General features: G+C 42.0%; 1 protein-coding gene across 2 annotated transcripts in view; it reads right to left on the bottom strand.

Annotated features, from left to right (window-relative positions):
- The window catches only part of LOC306924092 (rho family-interacting cell polarization regulator 1-like), a 108,399-nt gene extending 85,462 nt beyond the window's left edge, over positions 1-22,937 (bottom strand). Inside the window, exon 1 of one of the 2 annotated variants that reach the window (XM_079502434.1) lies at positions 22,842-22,937. The gene's annotated coding sequence lies outside the window, so the exon portion shown is untranslated. Of the gene's footprint in view, positions 1-1,134; positions 1,752-22,841 lie in introns of those variants that run through there. The other variant, XM_079502433.1, reaches the window with a different exon arrangement.
- Positions 22,938-23,368: the final 431 nt, after the last annotated feature.

Here is a 23,368-nt window from a genome sequence, read left to right as displayed (position 1 = left end):
CACGTGTAGCAGAGTGTCTCAGAGCCTCTGCCTGATGGCCTTAAAAGTCTAATATCTCCCCTGGTCCAGAGGGATATCCCTTTGGTCTAGTGGTTAAGATGTTGGACTTTCACGCAGGAGGCCCGAGTTCGAATCCCGGGCGTTACATTGGTGCCGTGACCCGGATCGGGTTTCCCCGGAGGTCAAAAGGGAGGTACGTGTAGCAGAGTGTCTCAGAGCCTCTGCCTGATGGCCTCAAAAAGTCTAATATCTCACCTGGTCCAGAGGGATGTCTAGTGGTTAAGATGTTGGACTTTCACACGGGAGGCCCGAGTTAGAATCCCGGTCGTTACACACGCACGCACGCGCACACACATCCCTCCCAAGTACATACTGAGTTTCTCTAACACTCAATTAGTCATATGAATAATATCCCATGTTTGTCTAGCTGCCAGTCTGTATCGTTTTCCTAAATATTTCAATTTTTTTTTTAAATAATGGCTCCGATACAAAGTGCTGCCTTGCATGTGACACAGCATGACTAGGAGATGGAGACAGACTGACTGAATGTGCGTGCAGTGTTCGTGCACAGTAGTACACTGAACAATATCATAGGTTACAGTCATCAGACCATCATGTAAATCTGCAATCACTCATAACCGCACCTCCAGGCCCTTGCATGAGTCACAACATATTCACACACGCACGCACGCACGCACACACACACACACACACACACACACACACACACACATGCATGCACCCACTTCGCACGCACACGCTGCTGCTGGGGTTCAAAAGTTATCCTGCATAATAGCAGCGTCCAACGCACGCACTCGCCTCTGGTCATTCCAGCTCGCAAATTGTCCCGCATTGCATGCAAACAAAACCTTCTGACAGAAGTAAAAGTAGCCCAAATAAATTAGTTTGTGACCAATTAAGCTTGATAAGTGTTTCCCAGTAGCCAACTGTAGGCTACTGTAGGCTTAGGCTATAATATGTGTCACCTGCTGCTCAAGACGATGCAGGCTGTTATAATTGTATACTGTCGGATAAAACGACACAAATGACGTGAGTATAAAGGCTATTAGGTTTAACAGAAGTATGCATTTAATAGATACAAAGACTGTAAAAAAAATAATTGAAGCAACATACATGATTCTGGCGGTGTGTGTGACTGTGAGGCTTATCCCTCTCTCTCTCTCTCTCTCTGTAGCCAAATCTGTCCTTGATCCGAGACGGATCGAGCAGCAACCCAAGCCAGTGCAGTGTCTGTCCCTTGTAGATAGAAGCGTATTCCTCGGCGTTGGTTGTTTGTTCACTCAATAATATATATCCTCCACATCCACTCAGTCAGTGGAAATATGTGTGACTGACAATTCTCTCTTCTTAATGCTCGGTCGTCCCAGATTCTCTGTCTCACTTTCTCTCGGTTCCCCGGAGGGGGCGAGCAGAGAACAGAACAGAGAACAGAGAACAGTGCAGACTGACTCTGATTGACTCCAACCCAACCTCCCTCCGTCCTCCTCCAGAAATAAACCAAGCTCACAATGATGCGACCGACGGTCGGACGGACCACGGACGCACAAAACCGCACCGTGTCCAGTGTATCGACCGACACAGAGAAATAGTAGCCTACCGGGCCGGTAGGCAAGGCAGATACAGTAGGCTACTGTCTGGAAGACAAACAACGCGTTATCGATACAAAAAAGGGAAATATTATACCCTCTATTCTATTGATCGATTTGCGAATGTCTACGCAATAATTTGACAAAACAAATAACGGTTCCGTTTAGTAAATCACTGGAGCCACGCGTGCGTCTTGCACTGTACTGCTCGTTCAGTTCAGTTAAATCTCTCTCGCTCTCTCTCTCTCTCTCTCTCTCTCGCTCTAGTCTAGCTCTCTCAGAGGGAGGAGGAGGAGGGGTGCAACTAAGGAAGGTGACAGGGCAGATCATGGGGGAAGGGATAGCGAAGAAGGGGTGCTCTCTGATTTTGGACGCTAAAGTTGAATGAATGTGAATGCATATGCTTTACAAATTAATTAATCACAAAGTCTATTTTGCAAATGCATTTATTGTAGCCTAATTATGAAACTGTATATGGTCTAACCGAGCTCTCACCGAGGTTCTCAAACTTTTTCATGACAAGAAGGACCCCCAAATTGATATGGTCTGGAATCCATAATAACACCCATGTTCAATGTTTTTAAACAGCAGATATAGCCTATAAAGCTCGTAGCTTGTATATCTGCTGTTTTGAATAGCCTACATATAAATGGATAAAGTGGCAAAAAGGATTGTAATGATATTGATAATTTTGCTGGGACTGCACTTTGGAGAGCCACTGGTCTAACCAACCGCAGTGTGCCTGCATGCTCTTGTTCTAAAACCTCCCCATGGTAGCCTATATGGCCTGATGTCAGCTGAGTATTTACCACTAATTTAGTCACCTGTGATAATCTGTTCATTATTATATGTTCTCTTCACATTTTGTGAATGAAGCCTCATTTTGTTAACTTCATCATTAATCACAATGTTTTTGTTCATTAGGTCTGGCCTTGGAAATGTGGCTTTTTACAGTTAAGATATCTGTAACATTGACCATCAAATGTCATAATATAACAGTATCCTCAACAAATCCCCTTTTTGATTATTTTTTATTTATTTATACTTTTAATAAAAATCAGTTGAGACAGGCATATTTCTGCTGGCATGTGACATTTTTTGTAGGATATATTTGCTTCATATACACCACATGTACGAGCTACTTGTAGCTGTACAAGCTACGCTTTCAAAGTTAATTAAGTATCACTTTAATACCCAAAGGACACAATGTATCTGGAGTCTGGACAATTGTTCTTACACCTCTGTGTGGCAGGTGCAGTGATTAGTAGTCACCCAAGTGTGTTTATAGGTTTGGACTATAGGAGACTAACATTGTGTGAGTCAGAGGTGTAATTGTAACTATCAGAGATGCAATTTCCGAAAGAAAGCTTGTAGATAAACTACCGTATTTTCAGTATTTATTTGGGGTTTGAAAATGTTCGCCTTCCAAAAATATGGATGCCACATTGAAAGTGGTTAATAAATGAATGGTGTTGGCGTGTTGCATACAATAAAAGGCAAATCTAAAAATTATAACATGTCACATGTAGATGGACGTAGAGTCCAGAGGGAAGCACGCACATCTATACAAACTTATCAAAGTGCTGAACAAAAACATACATACAGGATTTAAGAAAGGAAGTCTGCACACTGCCATCCCCTGATGACCCAAAAGACGCCCCTGTCAATAATGTGTGCCTGTGTGTGCGTAGTCAATTATTTTCCATTAAGCGGTCGACACCATGTAGTTGAGTGCTTAGTGATAACATGTGGAGGCTTAATTATAGACTGATGAGGTGTACACTTAACTGCATGGGCTAAACAGCAGACTACCTTTATTGACATGGGCTTTATTGACATGGCACATATGTTTACACTGCCAAATATATACACAATTAAAATAGAATGAAGAAATGTGTAATACACTTTGTAATACATTTTCAACATGTTCATATCTGCTCTGTAAACAGTAGGTAGGCCTATTGTGTCGATAGCAGAGGAGTACTCTCTCATCCTTTCCAAGCAAAGCCTGTCTTTCTGCCTTTCCACCTGACTCAGATTAATTCTCTCCCTTTAACCCCCCCCCCCCTCTCTCCCTCTCTGCTTCTGTCAGTTCTTGCACTGTTGGAGGCTTGGTGAAACGGCATCCCTTTGGATGAAGATGGGTTTTCCTGGCATAAACAAAGACGTATACACACATACATACCAAATGTAGTGCAAGACTGTCCTATGAAAAAGTTTAAAAATGGGCGTAAGTGGTTAATAGTATATTGACAAAAGTTAAAATCACTAATACATGCATTAAATCACGTTTAGCTCCTTCCCTCTCTTTTTCACAGATAGACACATTCTTTCACTCAAACACATTCTCTCTGTGTGAAACACTTTCACACACACACACACACACACACACACACACACACACACACACACACGTGCACGCGCACACAGCGAGTCTTCAGGGTAAGTGTGTGTGACAGTAACAAAGGCAGGGCACGCTAAGATGAATAGCCAGTTACCAAGACAACCCTGCCCGAGTGATGTCATGCGTTGGCAGAGAAAGGGAGAGCATACACGGCTGTCTGTCCACGTGAGCAAGTGTGTGCGTATATATACTTAAAAAGTTTGTCTAGGAAAAAGAGAGAATGTGTGAGAGAGTGAGAGACAGTGATAAGTGTCACTACAGCTCTAGCAATATAGCCTGGCTAATAAGCCAGACTAATATCACACAACACTGTCGCGGTATATCAGTCTGGGCTGGCTCCACTTGGATTTCATTTCCCGGGGAACATTTTCTCTTTGACGCAATTGGTCAGAGCTACTGTCAGTCAAAAGTCTCAAGCATTGAACGTCACTGTACCAAAGCCCGCCCATATTGCATACCGTGTCCCGATTGGTCCGACCTGTTCTCGATTGTAGGAAAGAGGCGTGCTACTGAGCCTCGCCAGACCGAAATCCGCTGGTAGGCAACTTTTTTTTGCCAACGGCTGATTCGGTCTGGTTTATTAACCAGGCTACTAGCAATACACCACCAACAACCATTTTGGGAAAACCTTCTGAGAGAATAACACATCTACAAGGTCACATATTGTGAGCATATAGATTGGCTGTTTCTAGTAGTGAAAAAAAAATCTTAGTTAAGTAAATGTATCAATACTGCACTGTAAAAATACCCTGTTACAAGTAAATGCCCGGAATTCAACATTTACTTGAGTAAGAGTACAAAAGTATTGGCATCAAAATGTACTTAACAGTACCAAAAGTAAAAGTACTCATTATGCAGAATGTCCCAATTCATGTTTTCAAGTATATAAGCCACGTATAGAGCTGTGGAGAAGATTAATTAATTAAGATGAATTATAGAATTGCAATAATCTTTCAATAATGTAACTATATGTAATTTGATACATCTTTTGGAGGAGGGGGGGGGGGGGGGGTTATCAATTTGACGAACAAATTATTATTTGTCAAAGAATATCCCGAATTTTGGTGGAATATGCCTTCATCTACACTACAGACCTTCATCTATAATGTTTGGAGATGTAAAAAATATATATTTGTCTGTCATTGAATGTTTTGATGAGTACAAAAGGACCCAAATGGAAACAAGCCATAGGCTTTCTTGGGGTTAAATCCTCTTAGCAGACCTTGCATCAAACTGTAAATGGTAAATGGTTATCCAAGGCGCTTTACATAGATGTGCATTACATTAACCCATTCACGCAGTGATGGCAGTTGAAACCATGCAAGGCACCAACCTGCACATTGGGAGCAATGGTAATTGCTCAAGGACACTAACTCTGGGAGAGTCCGGGATCTAACTGGGAACCATCTGGTTTCCAAGTCACTGCCCCCCCCCCCCCCCTACTGTACTTTCCTGTGCTTAGTCATAAAGCAATCATTCAATCAATCAATCTAAGCTACATTCAAATTACACAGTTTAGCTACTGCTAATCTGGCTTTATTATCAATTTACTGTATGCACATACTGGTCCCTGACCTGAAGCAGAGAGAGAATGGGAGGCTGCCATACATGTGCCAGACCACACATGATTCTACCCTAAACTAATCATGATATATGGACTTCTAATTGCCCCCTTTGTTCAGGTTTCTAGGGCAATTTCCAGGCTGAAAACAATGCAGGAGATGCATTGTTGCAAGGGTGTGTATGCGTGTGACGTGTGTGTGACGTGTGTGTGTGTGTGTGTGTGTGTGTGTGTGTGTGTGTGTGTGTGTGTGTGTGTGTGTGTGTGTGTGTGTGTGTGTGTGTGTGTGTGTGTGTGTTTTATGTGGGTCACTGATTACATTGATGGTGCTAGTCTAGTCTAGTTGCCTTCCTGGCTTGGTTAGCCTAATGGCCCTATTAGCATTTTGAAATGTAATTGTTATATGCCCAGTAAAGTAAAACATTTCCCCATGAGTTAAATCTCTTCACTAGGCATTTCATACATATCGTTGTACCGGTACGTTGCATTACATGTCTATTTCGGTTGTCTATTTCTTTTCAATGAATTGAGTATACTAGACCGGTGCCCGGCTTGTAGAGCACCGAGTCGGTAACAATGGAAGTTGGAGATCCACACCTATGCAGTACCCGTTGTACCCGTGTCAGAGTACCCGTGTCAGAGTACCTGTTCCACCCATCTGTCTGTGTCCCTTTTATGATTTCTGTATCTGTCTCTCTGTGTCCCTTTATTCCTATATATGGAGTTCTGTGTCAGGCATGCCAAAGTAGTGTGTTAGTGATGTCAGAACAGGCCAGCTCCATATACGGAGCAGGGCAGGGTCCCTGTCCAGAGCCCGGGCAGAGGCCTTTTGTGGTGGTTCTGGACAACCGTGGGTCCGACCGACTCGACACCGGGCACTGCACTCTCTGCGGGGGTGTCGAATTTGAAGTCGGTGGACCGAACGGTTCTCGAGTTTCGTGGATTACAGATGTACACGTACAGAAGTACGCACAGACAGACAGACAGACAGAGACGTGGTGCGTCAAGGCAGTATCCTTTTCCAGTTGACCTCTGTGTGGCTTCACCTTTGACACACAGCCCCCCCCCCCCCCACTGGATCCAGCCTGAACCTCCTTACCTCCTTATGGTGTACATATTGTGCGTATGCGTGCATGCGTGTGCATTTGTGTGTGTGTGTGTGTGTGTGTGTGTGTGTGTGTGCGTGTGCGTGTGCGTGTGTGTTCAGTCACAGATCAAAGCAACAAAAACACACATGGCATGTTCACAGGGTCGGGGGTCAAGTGCTTCACCAGGTGTCACATATCGCAAGGAATCTCTCTCACTCTCTCACTCTCTCTCTCTTTCTCATCTTTATCTTACTGTATTATTATTTTCCTTGTTTCTTCCTCAATTTATTTGATTCGTCTTCTTTTCTGGGCCCTCTTTGTTGTCACTAAGCTACGGTAGTAAGATGGTAAATGGTAAATGGTGCATTTATATAGCGCCTTTATCCAAGGCGCTTTACAGAGATTGTGCATTACATTCACCCATTCACACACACATTCATACACCGATGGCAGCAGAAACCATGCAAGGCACCAACTAGCACATCGGGAGCAATTAGGGGTTCAGTGTCTTGCTCAAGGACACTTCGACAGTAACTCTGGGGGAGCCCGGGTTCGAACTGGCAACCTTACGGTTACCATCCAGGTACTTACATGTACTGTACATAAGTACGATTTTGAGTTACGTATTTGTACATTACTTCCACTCCACTACACTCAGAGGCAAATATTACTTTGTAGATTTTGTTACAAAAAGATACAGTAACGACTTCAGCCCTATATAACTACAAGCTCACAATGAGTACTTTTACTTTCGGTAATGTAAGAACATTTTGAATTCCGGACTTTTACTTATTGTCTATATTGCAGTATTAACACTTTTACCTACGTAAAACATTTGAATACTTTTGCCACCACTGGTTGTATGTATATGATGCAACAGACAGATTATGTTACGTTTGGAGCAGGTTTCTTAAAACAACTCTGCCCGTGGCCCTCATACCTCTCTGCCCACAAGTCTCTCGCTCTCTCTCTGGGTGGAGACGGAGCATGAATGTATTTATAAACATGCACGGTCTCTCTCTTTCCATGCCCGCTTTAATCATTCCATCTCTCATTCTCCCACTCACTTCCTGTAGAGCGAGAGTTCATGTCTTCCTTAGAAACAAAGCAAAGCAAGGAAAGAAAGAAAGAACACGGAACACGCATACAAAGCTTTTGCACTGCATGCGACTGTAAAACACACATGTAAAGTGTGTTATAAATTACATTTATTATTATTGTAGTAATAATAATAATAATAATAACAATAATAATAATACTTTATTATTATTATTATTATTATATATGACCTACTTCATGTACAAAGAGAAGAACCTTAAATGCTAAAACAATCTTTATGATAAACAAATTATGTCGTATTATAATCGGGGACTAAACTATTTGACATTCAATGTTCTTTTTCCACAAATGAGTCTTGAAAAATGAGTGTTTTATAATCAGAGTCGTCTTATATTCGGCGCAATACGATATATAATGGCAAAAGATTGTGGTGTTACAGCTTTGTCTACACACATTACGGTACTTAATTCTATATACAGTAGGCCTATCAAAATCCTTGATTATTCTGGGTGCCTGCCATGCAATGGCAGAAACACAGGTTGAAATCTAAAACGCATACTTCATAATAATTATAATCACCAATACGCGAAACTTCGACGTCTATGGCCGGCCGCACGGTTTGCCAAAGCCCCGCAATATATACATCAAAACGTGCGGCTCGGCCGGGAATGGTGTGCTTGTGCTTTTCTTTCCGATTCGTGTTACCGTGCCAACGTAATTCGCAATAAACGACGCGAAAAATGCCCCATTCAAAGTCGATGGGGAAACGCGGGTAAAAACAGAAAACGACACGTTACTTTGGAGCCACATTGCTCTGGCATACTGGTACGTAGAAACACGATTTAAACGTCAAACAGCACACGAGGCCATCGACTTTGTGGTGGTTCAGACGGAATTCGAATACGTTGCACGGTTTGCCCGCTATCGCAGTTCAAAGTGTGTGTGGTCTCAGCAATATTCTCGACTCAGAGTGTCGCACGCCCAGAGAGAGAGCGGATCAGAGTGAGAAGCCAATGTGAAGACTATACCGAAATTCTCCGAACAAATCGTCCTCACGGCCAAAATATTCACTTTACACGCATGGGTTTCGGTAATTTTGTAGCCACACTCGTCCTCTTTCACCCAATGTCACAACCATAGCCCAGATACATACAGTACGTGAACTACAGCCCTGAAAGCGACAGGTGTACCATCATAATGTGTCATAAACTCCATGTTAAATACCTGAATGAGTCAGCAATTTTTTCATCACAAGCACAATTCTTAACTCGCTCTTATAACCACGTTTTTTATCGTACCAATACCACGATCGCACAAGGCGTACCTCAATGCCTCGGGTCACTCACGGTGAAAACAAAAATCGCATTCGACTTTTACTTTTTGCGATAGAGCAATTTGTTCGGACATACGCTCTCTCATAGAGAGTCAGTGTGCTTTTACCTTTCAATACTGTTTGCATTGCATAGACTAGCCCAGGTGAAAATGATACTTTGTTAATGATTCAAGGTCACCTGACCAACTCTCACACACGCGCGCACACACGCACATGCACGCACATGCACGCACATGCAGACATGTGCACGCACACACACACATTGAAAGTCAATAGAGAAATTCGGGGAAACACGTAACTCTGTCATTTCTCAACCGTTTCGGACGCGGGGCGGCTCGCCAGAACCGGGCCGCCCCCCTGAGCGAAACCAAATGGACCCCTTGGCATGTTAGCATATTAGCATGTTAGCATTAGCATGTTAGCATGTTAGCATTAGCATGTTAACATGTTAGCATTAGCATGTTAACATGTTAGCATTAGCATGTTAGCATGTTAGCATGTTAGCATTAGCATGTTAGCATTAGCATGTTAGCATGTTAACATTAGCATATTAGCATATGCATATTAGCATTAGCATTAGCATTAGCATTTTAGCATGTTAGCATGTTAGCATTAGCATGTTAGCATTAGCATGTTAGTATTAGCATGTTAGCATGTTAGCATTAGAATGTTGGTGGCAACGTAATGTGCAATAAACTTAGACAAAATACCCCATTGAAAGTCAACCAAATGGACCCTTACAGGGTCTGAGAGGCTAAATGTCATCAAATGGTGGTCCGTGGCTCAAATGCTGCACAGACTTGGCGAGCTGTAGGCACCCAGTCAAATTTCCTGAAATTATGCTGTCTAAAATCTAAGTCCTTGATTATGAAGGCTAAAATCTTTGATTATGCAAGCTAAAATCCTTGATTTTGCAATGAAATATGCTGGGTTTTATTGCAAAATAGGCATGAAGTTTGCGCAGAAACATGCGATTATGCAGCATTTTTGAAAAAAAAAGTTTTACCCCTGCATAATCTGTGCCATTTTGACTGATTACCGCGGGAAATTCAGCGATTGCATAATGGCATTTTTTTGGAGGGTCTATAAAAGAGAGATGGAGGGAAGAGAGAGAGAGATGGCTGGTCAAAGCAGGGTCAAGCCACAGTTCAGCTCCAGGTGGCTGACTGTCAAGTCGACTACATACACATCCTCACAGAACCAGTGGAGGAGGAGAGAGGAAGATAGGGTAATGATCACAGAACAAAGGGCATGAAGGAAGACAAGAAAGAGAGTGGGAAGATGCAAAAGGGTGAGAAAAATAAAAGTATGAAAGGCAGAAGGGAGGAAAGTGGAATACGAATGAACCAGAGGTAGACAAAAGGGGGGGGGGGGCATTCTGTTCTGTGGCCAGATAGAAAGACAACAGCGGACAGACAGAGGCCAGTGTTAGGGACACAAAGGGCCAGGGGGTGTCTATTGTTCTCTGGGTTGGTCAGTTGTTTCGTAGGAATGGCAGCACGAGACGGAAACATAGTCATGTATTACAACCCATATACTGTAGGTCTAGGGCAGGGGTGCCCAGACTTTTTTGACTTAAGAGCTACTTTAAAAATGACCAGCTCAACAAGATCTACTCACAAAGAAGTATGATCTCATTGCTGAAAATAGAAAAAACAAATGTACCTGAGGGGGCGAAATGGAAATAGTTTTTGTATGTCTAACTTTGTAATGCTACTGATGTCTGTGCTCAACACTCTTGAAAACAAATATTCCATTGTGGCTTAATAGGTCATTGTTTATGTCAATCAATCAAGTCACCTTAATTCAATTCAAGTGTCAGATGCCAAATTATATATTTTTTAATTTAAATTATATATTTTTTAGGGGCATGTCATGTGATCTACCTGCACAGCCTTTGTGATCTACTGGTAGATCGCGATCTACCTTTTGGGCACCCCTGGTCTAGGGGTACGTGGTAAAGGATTGCAACATAGATGGAAAGTGAAGTTTGTTTTATTACTGGCCCTTTATAGGCTCTTTTTTGTCACGGTCAAGTACAAGTTCACATGAATTTTAAAGGATTTCAAACCTAAATGAAAAGTGTCTTTTAACAACAAAATAATATGGGGCAACTCAAAGAAATAATCAAAATAATCTTCTCCTAACCTTTAAATAAAGAAAGCACTGGCTTGCCTAGCAAACTCAGAAAATAAAAGGGTTACAACATCAATGCTACCACACACTGGCTACTCTGACTCACCTGAGCGAAAGGTGGCAGTTACAACAAGAAAACGTGCCCTTCTGGGCACAGGTCTCCCACCAGGAGGATAGGAGTGTGTGTGTGTGTGTGTGTGTGTGTGTGTGTGTGTGTGTGTGTGTGTGTGTGTGTGTGTGTGAGACGCGACATGGCCTGTTGTAGCGCCACCATGACGCTGATTTGAAAACTGTCAAGTGGCATTTCTTCCTCAGCCTAGTGGGAATATGCATGCACAGTTTCACCGCAATCAGACGCTGCGTTGAGGAGTTTTGGCGATTTGTACAAAATGAGTACAAAGCAGGCTACTCCTGAAAACTTTAGAAGCCAATCAGGGTGGATTATGAGTCACATGACTATGGAGAGCATGTGTACCGATTTGCGTGAAATTTGGATAAAATCTGAAGGAGTAATATTAGAAAATGTGTTTTACATATGTCGGCCTCCTGGTGGCACTATAAAGAGCAGATGTGAAAAATACCAGGCAAAGGTTTTGCCTTGGCCACTAGGGAGTGTGCATACAAAGTTTTACACATATTCGTGCAGTTAGAGGTAAAAACACTAATCGGCCAGTTATAGCTTTCGCCTTTTATTTTATATTTTTATAGAGGGACAGACAGTAGGCTGACAGGAAATGGGGGAGAGAGATGGGGGAGTGACATGCAGTAAAGGCCGTCGGGATCGGGAATCGAACCCGCGGCACACTGCCAGACTCAGACTACTGGCCAAAGTGCCTGGACCGCTGAGCCACGGCCCAGGCCGCGTGCACAATTTCATGGAAATCACACGATGTGTTCATGATTTGCGGCATTTTGTTTGAAACTGAGCACTCCTGCGAACTTTGGAAGCCAATATTAGCCAATCAGGAATGGATGGAGTCTGAAAAATCTGAAAGACCCGTTTCGTTGAATGGCTCTAGAGACTGTTTACCAATTTGCGTGATGTTTGGACAAAATCTGTGCACAAAGCGGCCTCCTGGTGGCGCTATAAGAGGCCAATATGAACCTTGGGGCAGAGGTTCAGCTGTGGCATTCAGGGAGTGTGTGTGCAGACTGCAGAGTATGGCTGCGATCAAGCCAACGGTGCCGGAGATTAACTGTCCACAGACGGACACACACACGCACGCACGCACGCACGCACGCACGCACGCATGCGCGGACGGACGGACGGAGTGCAAAACATACTCTCTCTCCCCATGCCTTCGGCCTGGTGGAGACAATAAGCATGCAGGCTCCCTTATTCCATAAGTACTGACTCTTACAAACTCTCACTGTTTAATAATTATCCCTGTAACACCCGAATTAATTTCTACTTGCAAAAAAGAGATTTCAACCTTACTACTACTTTTTACTACTAGGACTTATCAGAGGAAATTATGTAAAAAAAAATATATATTTATGCAAATGGTATGCAAAAAGATATTAAAATAATAATAATAAATTAATAATTTACATTTGGGGGATATCTTTCACAATAATGAATAAAACATGTTCTATACATTCTAATGATCACAAAAATATATATATTACAGGCATTTTAATTACTTTTATCATGGTTAAAGGTCAAAGGCCATAGGTTAATTTTCATTAAAAATTGCCAGAGATTTTGAAGTTGTGTCTCTGTGGGGGGTATTTGTATGCAAATATCATGACCAATGGCATTGCAAGACTAAACAATGAACATCAATGATGATGTTTAGGTGAAAAAATATACATTATTAATTAAGTAATTAATTAAAATAAAAATGTTACCAAGAAGCATCCTTGGGGCTTCCAGGGTTTTAAGCACAGCATGTGTTCAATCAAGAGGCACACCAAACACACCAAACTATTAGTGGACCAACAGTATTGACATTTGACAACCAGCTCTCTGGACAGCATGCTACACAGTACTGGTAAACTGTGACACACTGCCAAGGAGCTTTCTGTATATATATATTAGAACCCCAATCATACTAGATCTGGACTTGTTAGAGGTTTTCATTTGCCTTGAGCTTAGTAGGACAACTTCACCCATTTTCAACCTATCTTCAGGTAAAACGGTACAATTTTTTCTCTACTTGGTCTGTGTCTCATTGGAGTGCTGTGGAAACTTCAGAAAACCACCTAGCCTACAGCAACATCATCGTTAGGCAGATTTTGTTTGTATCGTTTCAGTTAAGAAAAAATAAAAAGATATCGATTGTACGCGAGAACTGTGGCTTCCATTATAGCATACCAACTTTCCAAGAATAGAAAGCCTGCGGTTTCTATTGGCTTGGATTCCCCATCAATGATGTCACTGGTAGGCGCCACTGTGCGTTTCTGAACTGTCTACAGGTCTCCACTGAGACACAGAGTAAGTAGACAAACATGGTACCATTTTATAATGGTTCACTTCAAGGGAAAAGGCCCGCTCTACTCAGACAGTTTCATATAGTTTCAGGCGTGTGCTGGGTGTAGATTCAAAATGAACATATAGAAAATGAATAAAATCCTGGATGTGCGGATTTCATTAATTTTCTATTTTTTTTACCATTTTATAACGAGCATTGTCCTTTAGTTGTCCTTTAACAGTCTCATTCTCTATCCCAAAGGTTTTCAAACATGCCTCTATCTATAAATCTATAAATGACATGGGTTATCACTTATCACTCTGTACATTGTATATACTAATGCCAAATAAAGTTTAACCACTTGATGCCTATTCCATATTACGTACACAAATTAAAAACAGATATAGCAGATCAATAAGCTCTGTGATCTTCAAGCTCGTAGATCAGCTATCTTCGCTATTTTGAAATTGAGAAAGTAAATTCAAATTCTAATTACATGCCCAATGTCCAAAATAGGGACACCAGGTTGAGTGTGTAAAATATGAACACATATTTAAGAAATGAGTGTCAACACTAAGCCCAAGTATGTTGACAATGATTACACACACACACACACACACACACACACACACACACACACACACACACACACACACACACACACACACACACCCCTCTCTCTCTTCTTCTCTTTCCGTCGTCACTTGTCACCTACAGCAGGGGTTCTCAACATGGGGGTCGCGACCCCTCAGGGGTCACGACCCCCCCCCCCCCCCCCCCCGCGGGGCGGGGGTCGCGAGACATGGCCAAAGCATTTTTGGGGGTCCCCAGCCAAAAACATTGAGAACCCCTGACCTACATACAGTATAGTATGGTGTAGGCCAGGGACAAGGACCACACACGCACACACACACACACACACACACACACACACACACACACACACACACACACAGTCACACACACACACACACACACACACACACACACACACACACACGAAAGAGAAATTAATGAGCAAAGAAATGGGAGATGACAAAGGTGTAGAAAAATGCCTCACGAGTCACGATAGACAGCTACACATACTACCAAGGACAGTTTAGTTTTTTCCACAACATAATTTCCGAAAACAACCACAGAGGCTTTGATTTGAACCACCAATAAAAGTAAATACATTTTCTAATTCAGCAAGATTACCAAGAAAATAAACTTTTCATAATAAAACACGCTGACACTGAATGTCTAATGGGGACTAATGAAGAACAGGCTTCATAACTAATTTGGGCCTTCAGTAATAGTTGAAGAACCGCATTTAGAGGGTTTGGTTCACTCCAGTGAAGTGAATAAGACTGGCTGGAGGAGGCTGGCGGAGGAAACCAACTAGAACTATGGGTTATTTTTTACACTCATTAGGGTTAAATTAAAGTCACACTGTCCGATGGAGCATAAATTCAGCTAATTCAGGATTCTGCTGCTGTATAAGCTGACATTTGGCTGTGTGGTTACTGGTTACGGCTGTGTTCAAGTGATGAGATGTTTTACTCATGGGTCTTACAGAGCCAATTTTGTCCAAACTCCCCTTAGTAAATACTGCCCCCCTGTGGAAAAAAACAAGAACAGGTCTACAGCCAGAGTAGAATGGCTGCTGTATGAGCCAGTGTCTTAAACTAAAGGAAAGGCAGAGTTTAAATGGCATGCTATGGCACAAATGTTGCGGAGACGACTTCTATTAATATTAATATCCGATCAAACACACAACTATGGCAAGAAAGGAAATCAACCAGGTGCTCAGTGGAGTGGAGACTATAGAACAAGAAAGAAGAGGGGTGATCCGAGCACTACAAAAAGGTAAAAAAGAGAGGGTGGATGTAAAATCAGGTTTAAAAAGCCAACATGTTTCAAGTCCTGCTTAGATACCCGGGGAGCCACAGGCCCAAAAGCTCAAGGAATAGAGATTAACCTGTGATGTCATGACATACTTTTTATTTGTGTTTGTTCTATTCACTTGGTCATTAAGGTCCACATAATACGAGGTCTGCTCTGCCGGAAACATCGCAAAATTCTTTTTTGTATACCATAGCCACTTGACCAAATGTGCCCAAATGTGCTGACCTCATCCCATTTGTGATGACAGCTATGGCTGTTTTTAGGCCAAGGGGTGTTTTTCGTGCAAAACTAATGCTTGGAATGGATTCAGAATCATGAAAACCCCCTAGTTTGACATGTCACATGCAATTTAAAGCATGATGAAATTAGGATTTTTTTGCCTTATATTAGTTGTCTATGGTGTGGTATTGGTACTGGATGAAAATGGATACTTTATTTGCTAAGGGATTCAGCTTTATAATCATAGCAGTGATTCAGTGAAACAAAATAACCGAGTTTGGGAAGCAAGTTTTGGTAACTCAGTAAATTGTACAGGACAATATTATCATTTCAACAACAATCGTGCATGTACAAAAACACACGCACGCGCACACGCACACACACACGCACACGCACACGCACACGCACACGCACACGCACACACACACACACACACACACACACACACACACACGCAGTATTACTGTACATGATCGATTCGTAGGACATACAGAGACAGACAAGCAGACCGGATGTGTGTGGCACCACAGTGCCCCCCTGGCCACAGGAAGTGACCTCTGTGAGCAGAGTGGTTGCACAGGAAGTAGTGACCTCTCTCTTCCTGTCTTTGTGCTGTCATTAGTACCACAGTATCTGTTCACAAAAGAGTCCGTAGACTCAGCATTTTTAGTACTGACACTGAATGCTACGGTCTGCAATATTCTAGCAGTATAGTCCATGTAGCAACCGTACTATTCAATTAAACTTGACGATTTTAGGGCTGGGGCGGTATGGATTTATTTTAAAATTGGTTCATATTGGTATAATCGTTTTGTTTATTTTGGTATAACTAGAGCGGTGCCCGCGGGGCTTCTACAGCGGTGCCCGTTGGGCACTGGCCTACTTGGAACGATGCAAGTTGGAAATGCATGGCCCACCCAGATATTATGTCTGTGTCCCTTTTATGCCCATATATGGAGTTCTTTGTCAGGCCCAAATATGGAGTATATGCAGACGTCATAATGATGTCAGAACAGGCCAGCTCCATATATGGACCCTGGGCGGTTATGGACAACCGTGTGTCCGACCGACTCGACACCGGCCACTGCACCCCCTGCGGTGGTGTGGAACGCGTGTGTCGAATTTGAAGTCGGTGGGGCAAACGGTTCTCGAGTTACGTGGATTACACACAGACAGACAGACGTACAGAGCGCGACTAGCGTGAATAAAGTAATTGATTCACATGATGTGGGGAACCAAAAAAAAGCGATGACAAGTCTTCGCATATCAGGCTTTCCTCTGAGGTGGATGCTCTAGTCTAGTGCTACCATTAGGCCCGACTTTCCACTTGCACATTTCACTCCCAAACTAAATATATTAACAAAAAGATATCATAAAATCTGATGGGAGAATTGCCATGAAACTCTCTGAGAATATGCATGCACCCCGAAGGTGCCCCTACCTACCGATTGAAAACCTTAAGCCAAAATGTTGAATTGCATGCACTATCCGCACACACTATCTCAAGATCTAATGGGAAGATTGTCATGAAACATAATACACTTACTGATACAATATGGCCTTTCTTCTAGTCTAGCACCACCCGTAGGCCAACCTTTCTAATCTGAAGAAGGGCAGTGTGCTTGAAACATGTGAACCCAATCTTTCTTCGATTCCTTTTTCAACTTCTCTAAATAATGGCAACTAAAAAGTTGATGAATTCAAATTTTAAAAATAAATATAATAAAATGCTTTGAAAACTAGATTTGTTTTCATGAATGTAGCCTGTGATAGTGTGATTAGTGAGAAAAAACAACTAATCTTAACCCATGGAATGATGCATGAACCCGCCACCACTATTGAGTCAGGTGGGTCTATGATGGATCCCCAGGTTAATTGCTAATAATCAGGATGGTGGTCCCTGGCTCAAAATCACTTGAAAAACCCTGCCATAGTCTATATGCCAACCAATATCATCAGATAACTGCCTTTCATGTGAAAAGTAGCTATATTCCGCCAGCGACCCGGCCGCGGTCGTAATGACAAAATGTTAGACTTCAAGTCTAACATCAAGTCACACACACACACACACACACACACACACACACACACACACACACACACACACACACACACACACACACACACACACACACACACACACACACACACACACACACACACACACACACACACACACACACACACACACACACACACACACACACACACACCTCCTCTGTCTCATTCTCGCCAGGGAAACAGGAAGTGGATTGTCTGTGGTCCAGTTACCCAGAAATCCCTGCAACATCTGTATCAATAGAGGCTTCCTCTATCTGTTCCAATCACTATCGCTCACACACTTTATTACAATGGATGCTGCTCTGCCAATTCTCCTTAACTCCTGTTCTTTTACTGTGAAATGCACATGTTCTCTGTCCAGAGAGCAGGGCTGGAAAAAGTCCTCACAACATTTTACTTAACCCATTTAGACCTGAGATTCTAAAAAAGTCTTCTAAATCATGACAGTTTTCTGAAAAAAATATGTTTCTATATCAGTGGTTTTCAAACTATTTCATGTCAAGGACCCCAAAAATTATATGTAATTGGCCGCCGACCCCATCTGAAAATGTTGTTAAATATGTTGGAAAATAGGAAAGTGGTCCAAGAACCACACAAAACCAGAACCCATGATAGTTACCTGGCAACAAGATAAACCTCTTTACGGACCACACAGCGCTTCCTCTTCTCTCTATTCAACCCAAAGATAATCTATTTGAACGGGGGACCCCCAGATGGGGACCCCCAGAATATTTACATTTTATTTGACTCAGTTCCACAGATAAAGATTGTGTGACCAAAATCTACAAGCTCACAGCGCCTTGCAAGGCGAAGCGAGCTGAGCTTGTATATCGGCTATTTTCACATTTTCTTATATTATTTGACAATTTGGGAAATGTCGCACTAGTTTATATATATATATATATATATATAATTTTTTGATTTACTTGCTTTTTTTTACATGCTTTTTCTTTTCTTTCCCTTTTTTTAAGTATTAAAAGGGTCTTAAAAGTCCTTAAATTGTCACTTCATTGTCATCTGGGCACTCCCCAAAAAGGTTGAGAACCACTGATCTATATGGGCCAAATAATATTGCTGTTTGTTATGTGTCGATGTTGTCACATTTGCGCACATAGTCACTTTATTTCATGCTAAATACAAATGGCAATTTTTCACAAAACATAATATAGATTTGTGGATGCTTAACCATAAAACCAGGTAATGTTTTACAGTTTCACTTGGTTCTTTTACTCTTATAGGATAACAGCTGAAAGATCAATAGACTGGTAGCAGGAGAAGAATGGACACTTTCTGTTTCTCTCCTGTGTATTCATCCAGCCTTTGCGTTCCTGCAGATTCCTATCTTCGTCTGTTTGCTTACACAGGGACTACAGTATGCTCTTGATTTTTCCTACTACTGACTGAGCTATCTCACACTGTTCATGTCCACAAACACACTGACCGTGTCTCGATTCATCTCACCCTCGCCGTCTTGCTATTATCGGCCTGCCACCCCCCGCCCCCCATATGCCCGTGAACAGAGCAAACATTCCAAAGCTGACCTGTGGAATGCCCCTGATAGCTAGTGTGTTTGGGCAAGGTGGGAAGCATTGTGTGTGTGCATGTAGGTAATAAAGAAGGCTATTAACTTCAGCCCGTTCAAAGCAACTTCCAAATGGACATGGAAATGTTTCCCAACACCGTGCTGGCTAGAGCTGCGGGGCCTTTGCTCTGCATAGAAAAATAACAGTATGTGTCGTAATCATATCAAGAGGAAATATTGATCAATGTGTCCAGATTTAACAAGAAGTAATGTAAGCAGGTGAATTTGTGTCATAAAATGAACCTGGTGACAACCCAGTACAGGCATACTGATTGAGCTTGTCTTACACAAAAGCTTCTTATAATATAGAATGTAAAAATCATCACTTTTGGCATCTTCACTTTTCCGCCCTCACTTTTATCTTCAATATACGTACTTTGCTCAGCCAATCAAATCATCACTATGGGGTGATCAGCCAATCACAAGACAATGTTTGTGTTCACGCAAATCCGGAAAGCTGGGCATAGGAGGGGCTAGCGGCCCCTCAAAAATATATAATTAAGACAAGCTCACACGTCCTGTTACAAGGAAAGTATGCGTTCCACGCAACACAATATACACCCTGTGACGCTGAGCCTTTTTAACCCATTCAGAACGGGAACCCCTATTGGTGTTTTAAGCATTATGTTATACTATAGCTATTGCAAAATAGCAGATCTACAAGCTCGTAGCGCGGCACCAAGTGCCGAGCCACGGGCTTGTAGATCTGCTATTTTTGAAATATCGTGAAAATGTGGCACAAATCTTTGAATATATATTCTTTCAGAGCGAACGTTTTTAACTCAAAAATGTGCTTCTGGGGGGTCCCTGGAACAACATATTTTCAGGTGGGGGTCCACGGCCAAATACAGATAATTCTAGGGGTCCTTGACATGAAAAAGGTTGAGCACCACTGACATAGAAACATAGGTTTTTCATTTTCAGAAAACGTTTAGGATTTAGAAGACTTTTTTTTAGAATAGTCCTTCAGTGCTTTTTCTATGCAAATTAGGGTAAATGACGCCCTCCATCTCCCCAAGGAACAGCATATTGCCTCCTAGCTGAAACATTACTGTTGATATAACATGGTACTGAAACTCTTACGGACAGTATAACATGAAACTCTTACGGACAGTATAACATGGTACTGAAACTCTTACGGACAGTATAACATGGTACTGAATCTCTTGCGGACAGGGTTGTGAGCAGGGCTCATTGCCATGGTGGACATTTTTGTTCAAATATTTTTTTTTGCAAAGGACAAAAAGACAAAATACATACATTACTGAAAGTGTACAAATGGAACCAAATGGACCCGTATTTATTTGTACACTCGAGTTATGGGGGTCCTTGAAAATAAATTGCCTGAGAACCGCTGTCCTATACTGCACTTCTAATAGTAAATCAGTGTCATACATTCGGTAGAAAATCTGAAGACTGGCATTCAGGACTGGGACTTGTGATCAAAATAAGAATTATAATGGTGTGTAAAAAATAAAAATCTAGAATTTGCCACAGACAAGGCCACGTATTACATATTGATGACCCCTGGTTGTGAGTGTGACTCAGGGCTTGACACTAACAGTTGCCCGATTGCCCTCGGCAAGTAAAAAAAATGGTCGGGCAGGTGAAGGTTGCTACAGGGTTGCCCGATCGGGCAAGTGTGAATTTTGAGTGGGCATACAACCGTCTTAGTTTGCTATAAACACAACACGAGATATATCTGTCTTGAATGTGGTCATTGCGCTCCCCCTCCGCATCTTCCCCTGCTTTCTATCTCTCTTCCTGCCTCTCTCCCAAGAACAACTATGAAGAGAGCTACCTCTAATGTTCTTATTGTTAAAATAAAATGCTAGTATTTACATAACTTGATTGTTTACTGTAGCCGATTCCTGTGACTTAAACAAAAACTTAGTTTTCAACTGGGAAAAACGTTTCAAGCATGCAAGTAGAAAGTAAAAAATAAATTAAAATGAACAGTAATGCAAATGTTACGATATATTTTGGCAAGTAAGTAGAACATGACCTGCACTTGCCCGACGGGCAAGTGCCTCTGAAACCTTAGTGTCAAGCCCACTGTTCTCTGGCATGTAATATGTTGCAAGGCAACATATGAACTGTTGTTGCATAGCAACAAAAAGAGAGGTGAAGGGGAATGCAGAGCTGGGCTGTCGTAGAGGCAGTGGATAACGGTTCACCACTCTCTGCACCAAGAGTAAAACTTGGCAGCCAAAAGCCCAAAACACAACACACTTACACATGGAATTACAGAGGTATATGTACAAAAATATATATATAGAAAAAAGCTTCTTTTTTGCACGTTTCAGGGCCTACAGCTGTGCCAAACTGACATGAGGAGATAAAAAAGAGAAGATGAATTAGCAAGAAAAGACAGAAATGGGAGGCGGAGGTGAAATAGCTAAACAAGATAGGGAATGTCTCTGGCTGGTGCACCCAGCACCTCCCTACTGTAAGACACAGTGGTTATCAACCTGTGGGTCGGGTCCCCCACTGTGACATGACAATGTAAGGACTTTCAATACCTTTTTAATACCTAAAAAAGGGGGAAAAAAGGTGAAACCATTACTGCATCAACAGGAATCCACAAACTGCACTATTAAAACTAGTCAAACATTGGCCAAAGTGTCAAATAATATAAGAAATAGTCAAAAGTTGTGAAAATAGCCGATCTACAAGCTCTGACCGCCTCGCGGTGCGAACTTGTGAGGCGTTGTGAGCTTGTAGATCGGCTATTTTCACAATATTTATATGTGGAACTGTCAAACTCAATGCCTCAACTCCTACAATTTTGTCGACGAAAGTAGCCTACTGCACTGACTGAATGAATGAAGAGTATGCCACAAAAACTGGCCAACTAATCACAATTGACCCACTCTGACTTGGACCCACATTCCACTTTACTCAAGTTTCAAGTGTGTGTGATGGTGATATAGACCTGCCAGTAGCATACACCTACTAGGACAAACAAACACAACAAGTTCCCAGCAGGCTAATCATTAAGCACCACCGTGGGACCATAGCACCCACTGAACCACAACACAGACCTGAAATAGAACATATATGAGAGAATATCTCACACTTTGATGATACTTGATATTTATATTGGGCTCAAATTTAGGCAATATAGTCAAGCAATTCAGAATAAAGAAATACTGGAATATATGCCTACTGTATTTATTGATATTAAAAATGTAATAGCCTACTCCAGCCCATCTGTGTGAATGCATTGAATTGTGATCATCTCTAGGTCCCCGGACCATAGTGTAATTAGTGTGTATTAAACCAAAATAATTTCACCCCATGCAGGTTATAAAAACTGTCACAGAGTAAATGTATTGACTAGCATACTTGATACATTTCTTTGACAAAACTAAAGACTAAGCTAAATAATAACAAACTAAATCCATGTAAAATGAGCTCAACAAGAACATCCCATAGCAGGCCTAATAGTCTCAAAAGAGACAGAAAGAATGCATAATGTAAACATTACCTTTTGCCTTGTGTCGAGAAAGAAAAGAGAGACGTGGTGGGGTCGAGACAATCCCTGACTGTAGATTTCACTTCACTTCATGACATCCAATTTTCTGTGACTTGTTCCAGCTGCGCCTCAAAGGAAAGCAGCTCGCGCTGTTCTGAATCTGAATGCAGGAACGCGGTGCGTGCGCACGGGCTGTCCTCCTCAGAGCTTTTACAGTCTATGCCTCAGAGCCATAGAGTAAGACAGAGTTACGCAAACTCCGTTCACTTCATGGGTTCAGTCCAATGTCGGCTATCCTACATAGACTTCTATTGAGAATGGGGACAACAAATAGGGACAAGTCCTGGACCGGAAGTAGGCATAAATTACAATTACAATTTAGGCATTTAGCAGACGCTCTTAATCCAGAGCGATTTACATTAAGCAATAACAAAAGCATGGCATACATCACATATATAAAAAGTAGTTATCATGAATCATAAACTAAGAACGTAACAGTGGAGTATCTATGTTAACTATATATACTATACTATATAATA

This window comes from Electrona antarctica, assembly GCF_951216825.1.
Source record: "Electrona antarctica genome assembly, chromosome: 5".
NCBI lineage: Eukaryota > Metazoa > Chordata > Actinopteri > Myctophiformes > Myctophidae > Electrona > Electrona antarctica.
The sequence above is the reverse complement of the archived record's forward strand: the minus strand, read 5'-3'. Positions and strand labels throughout refer to the sequence as shown.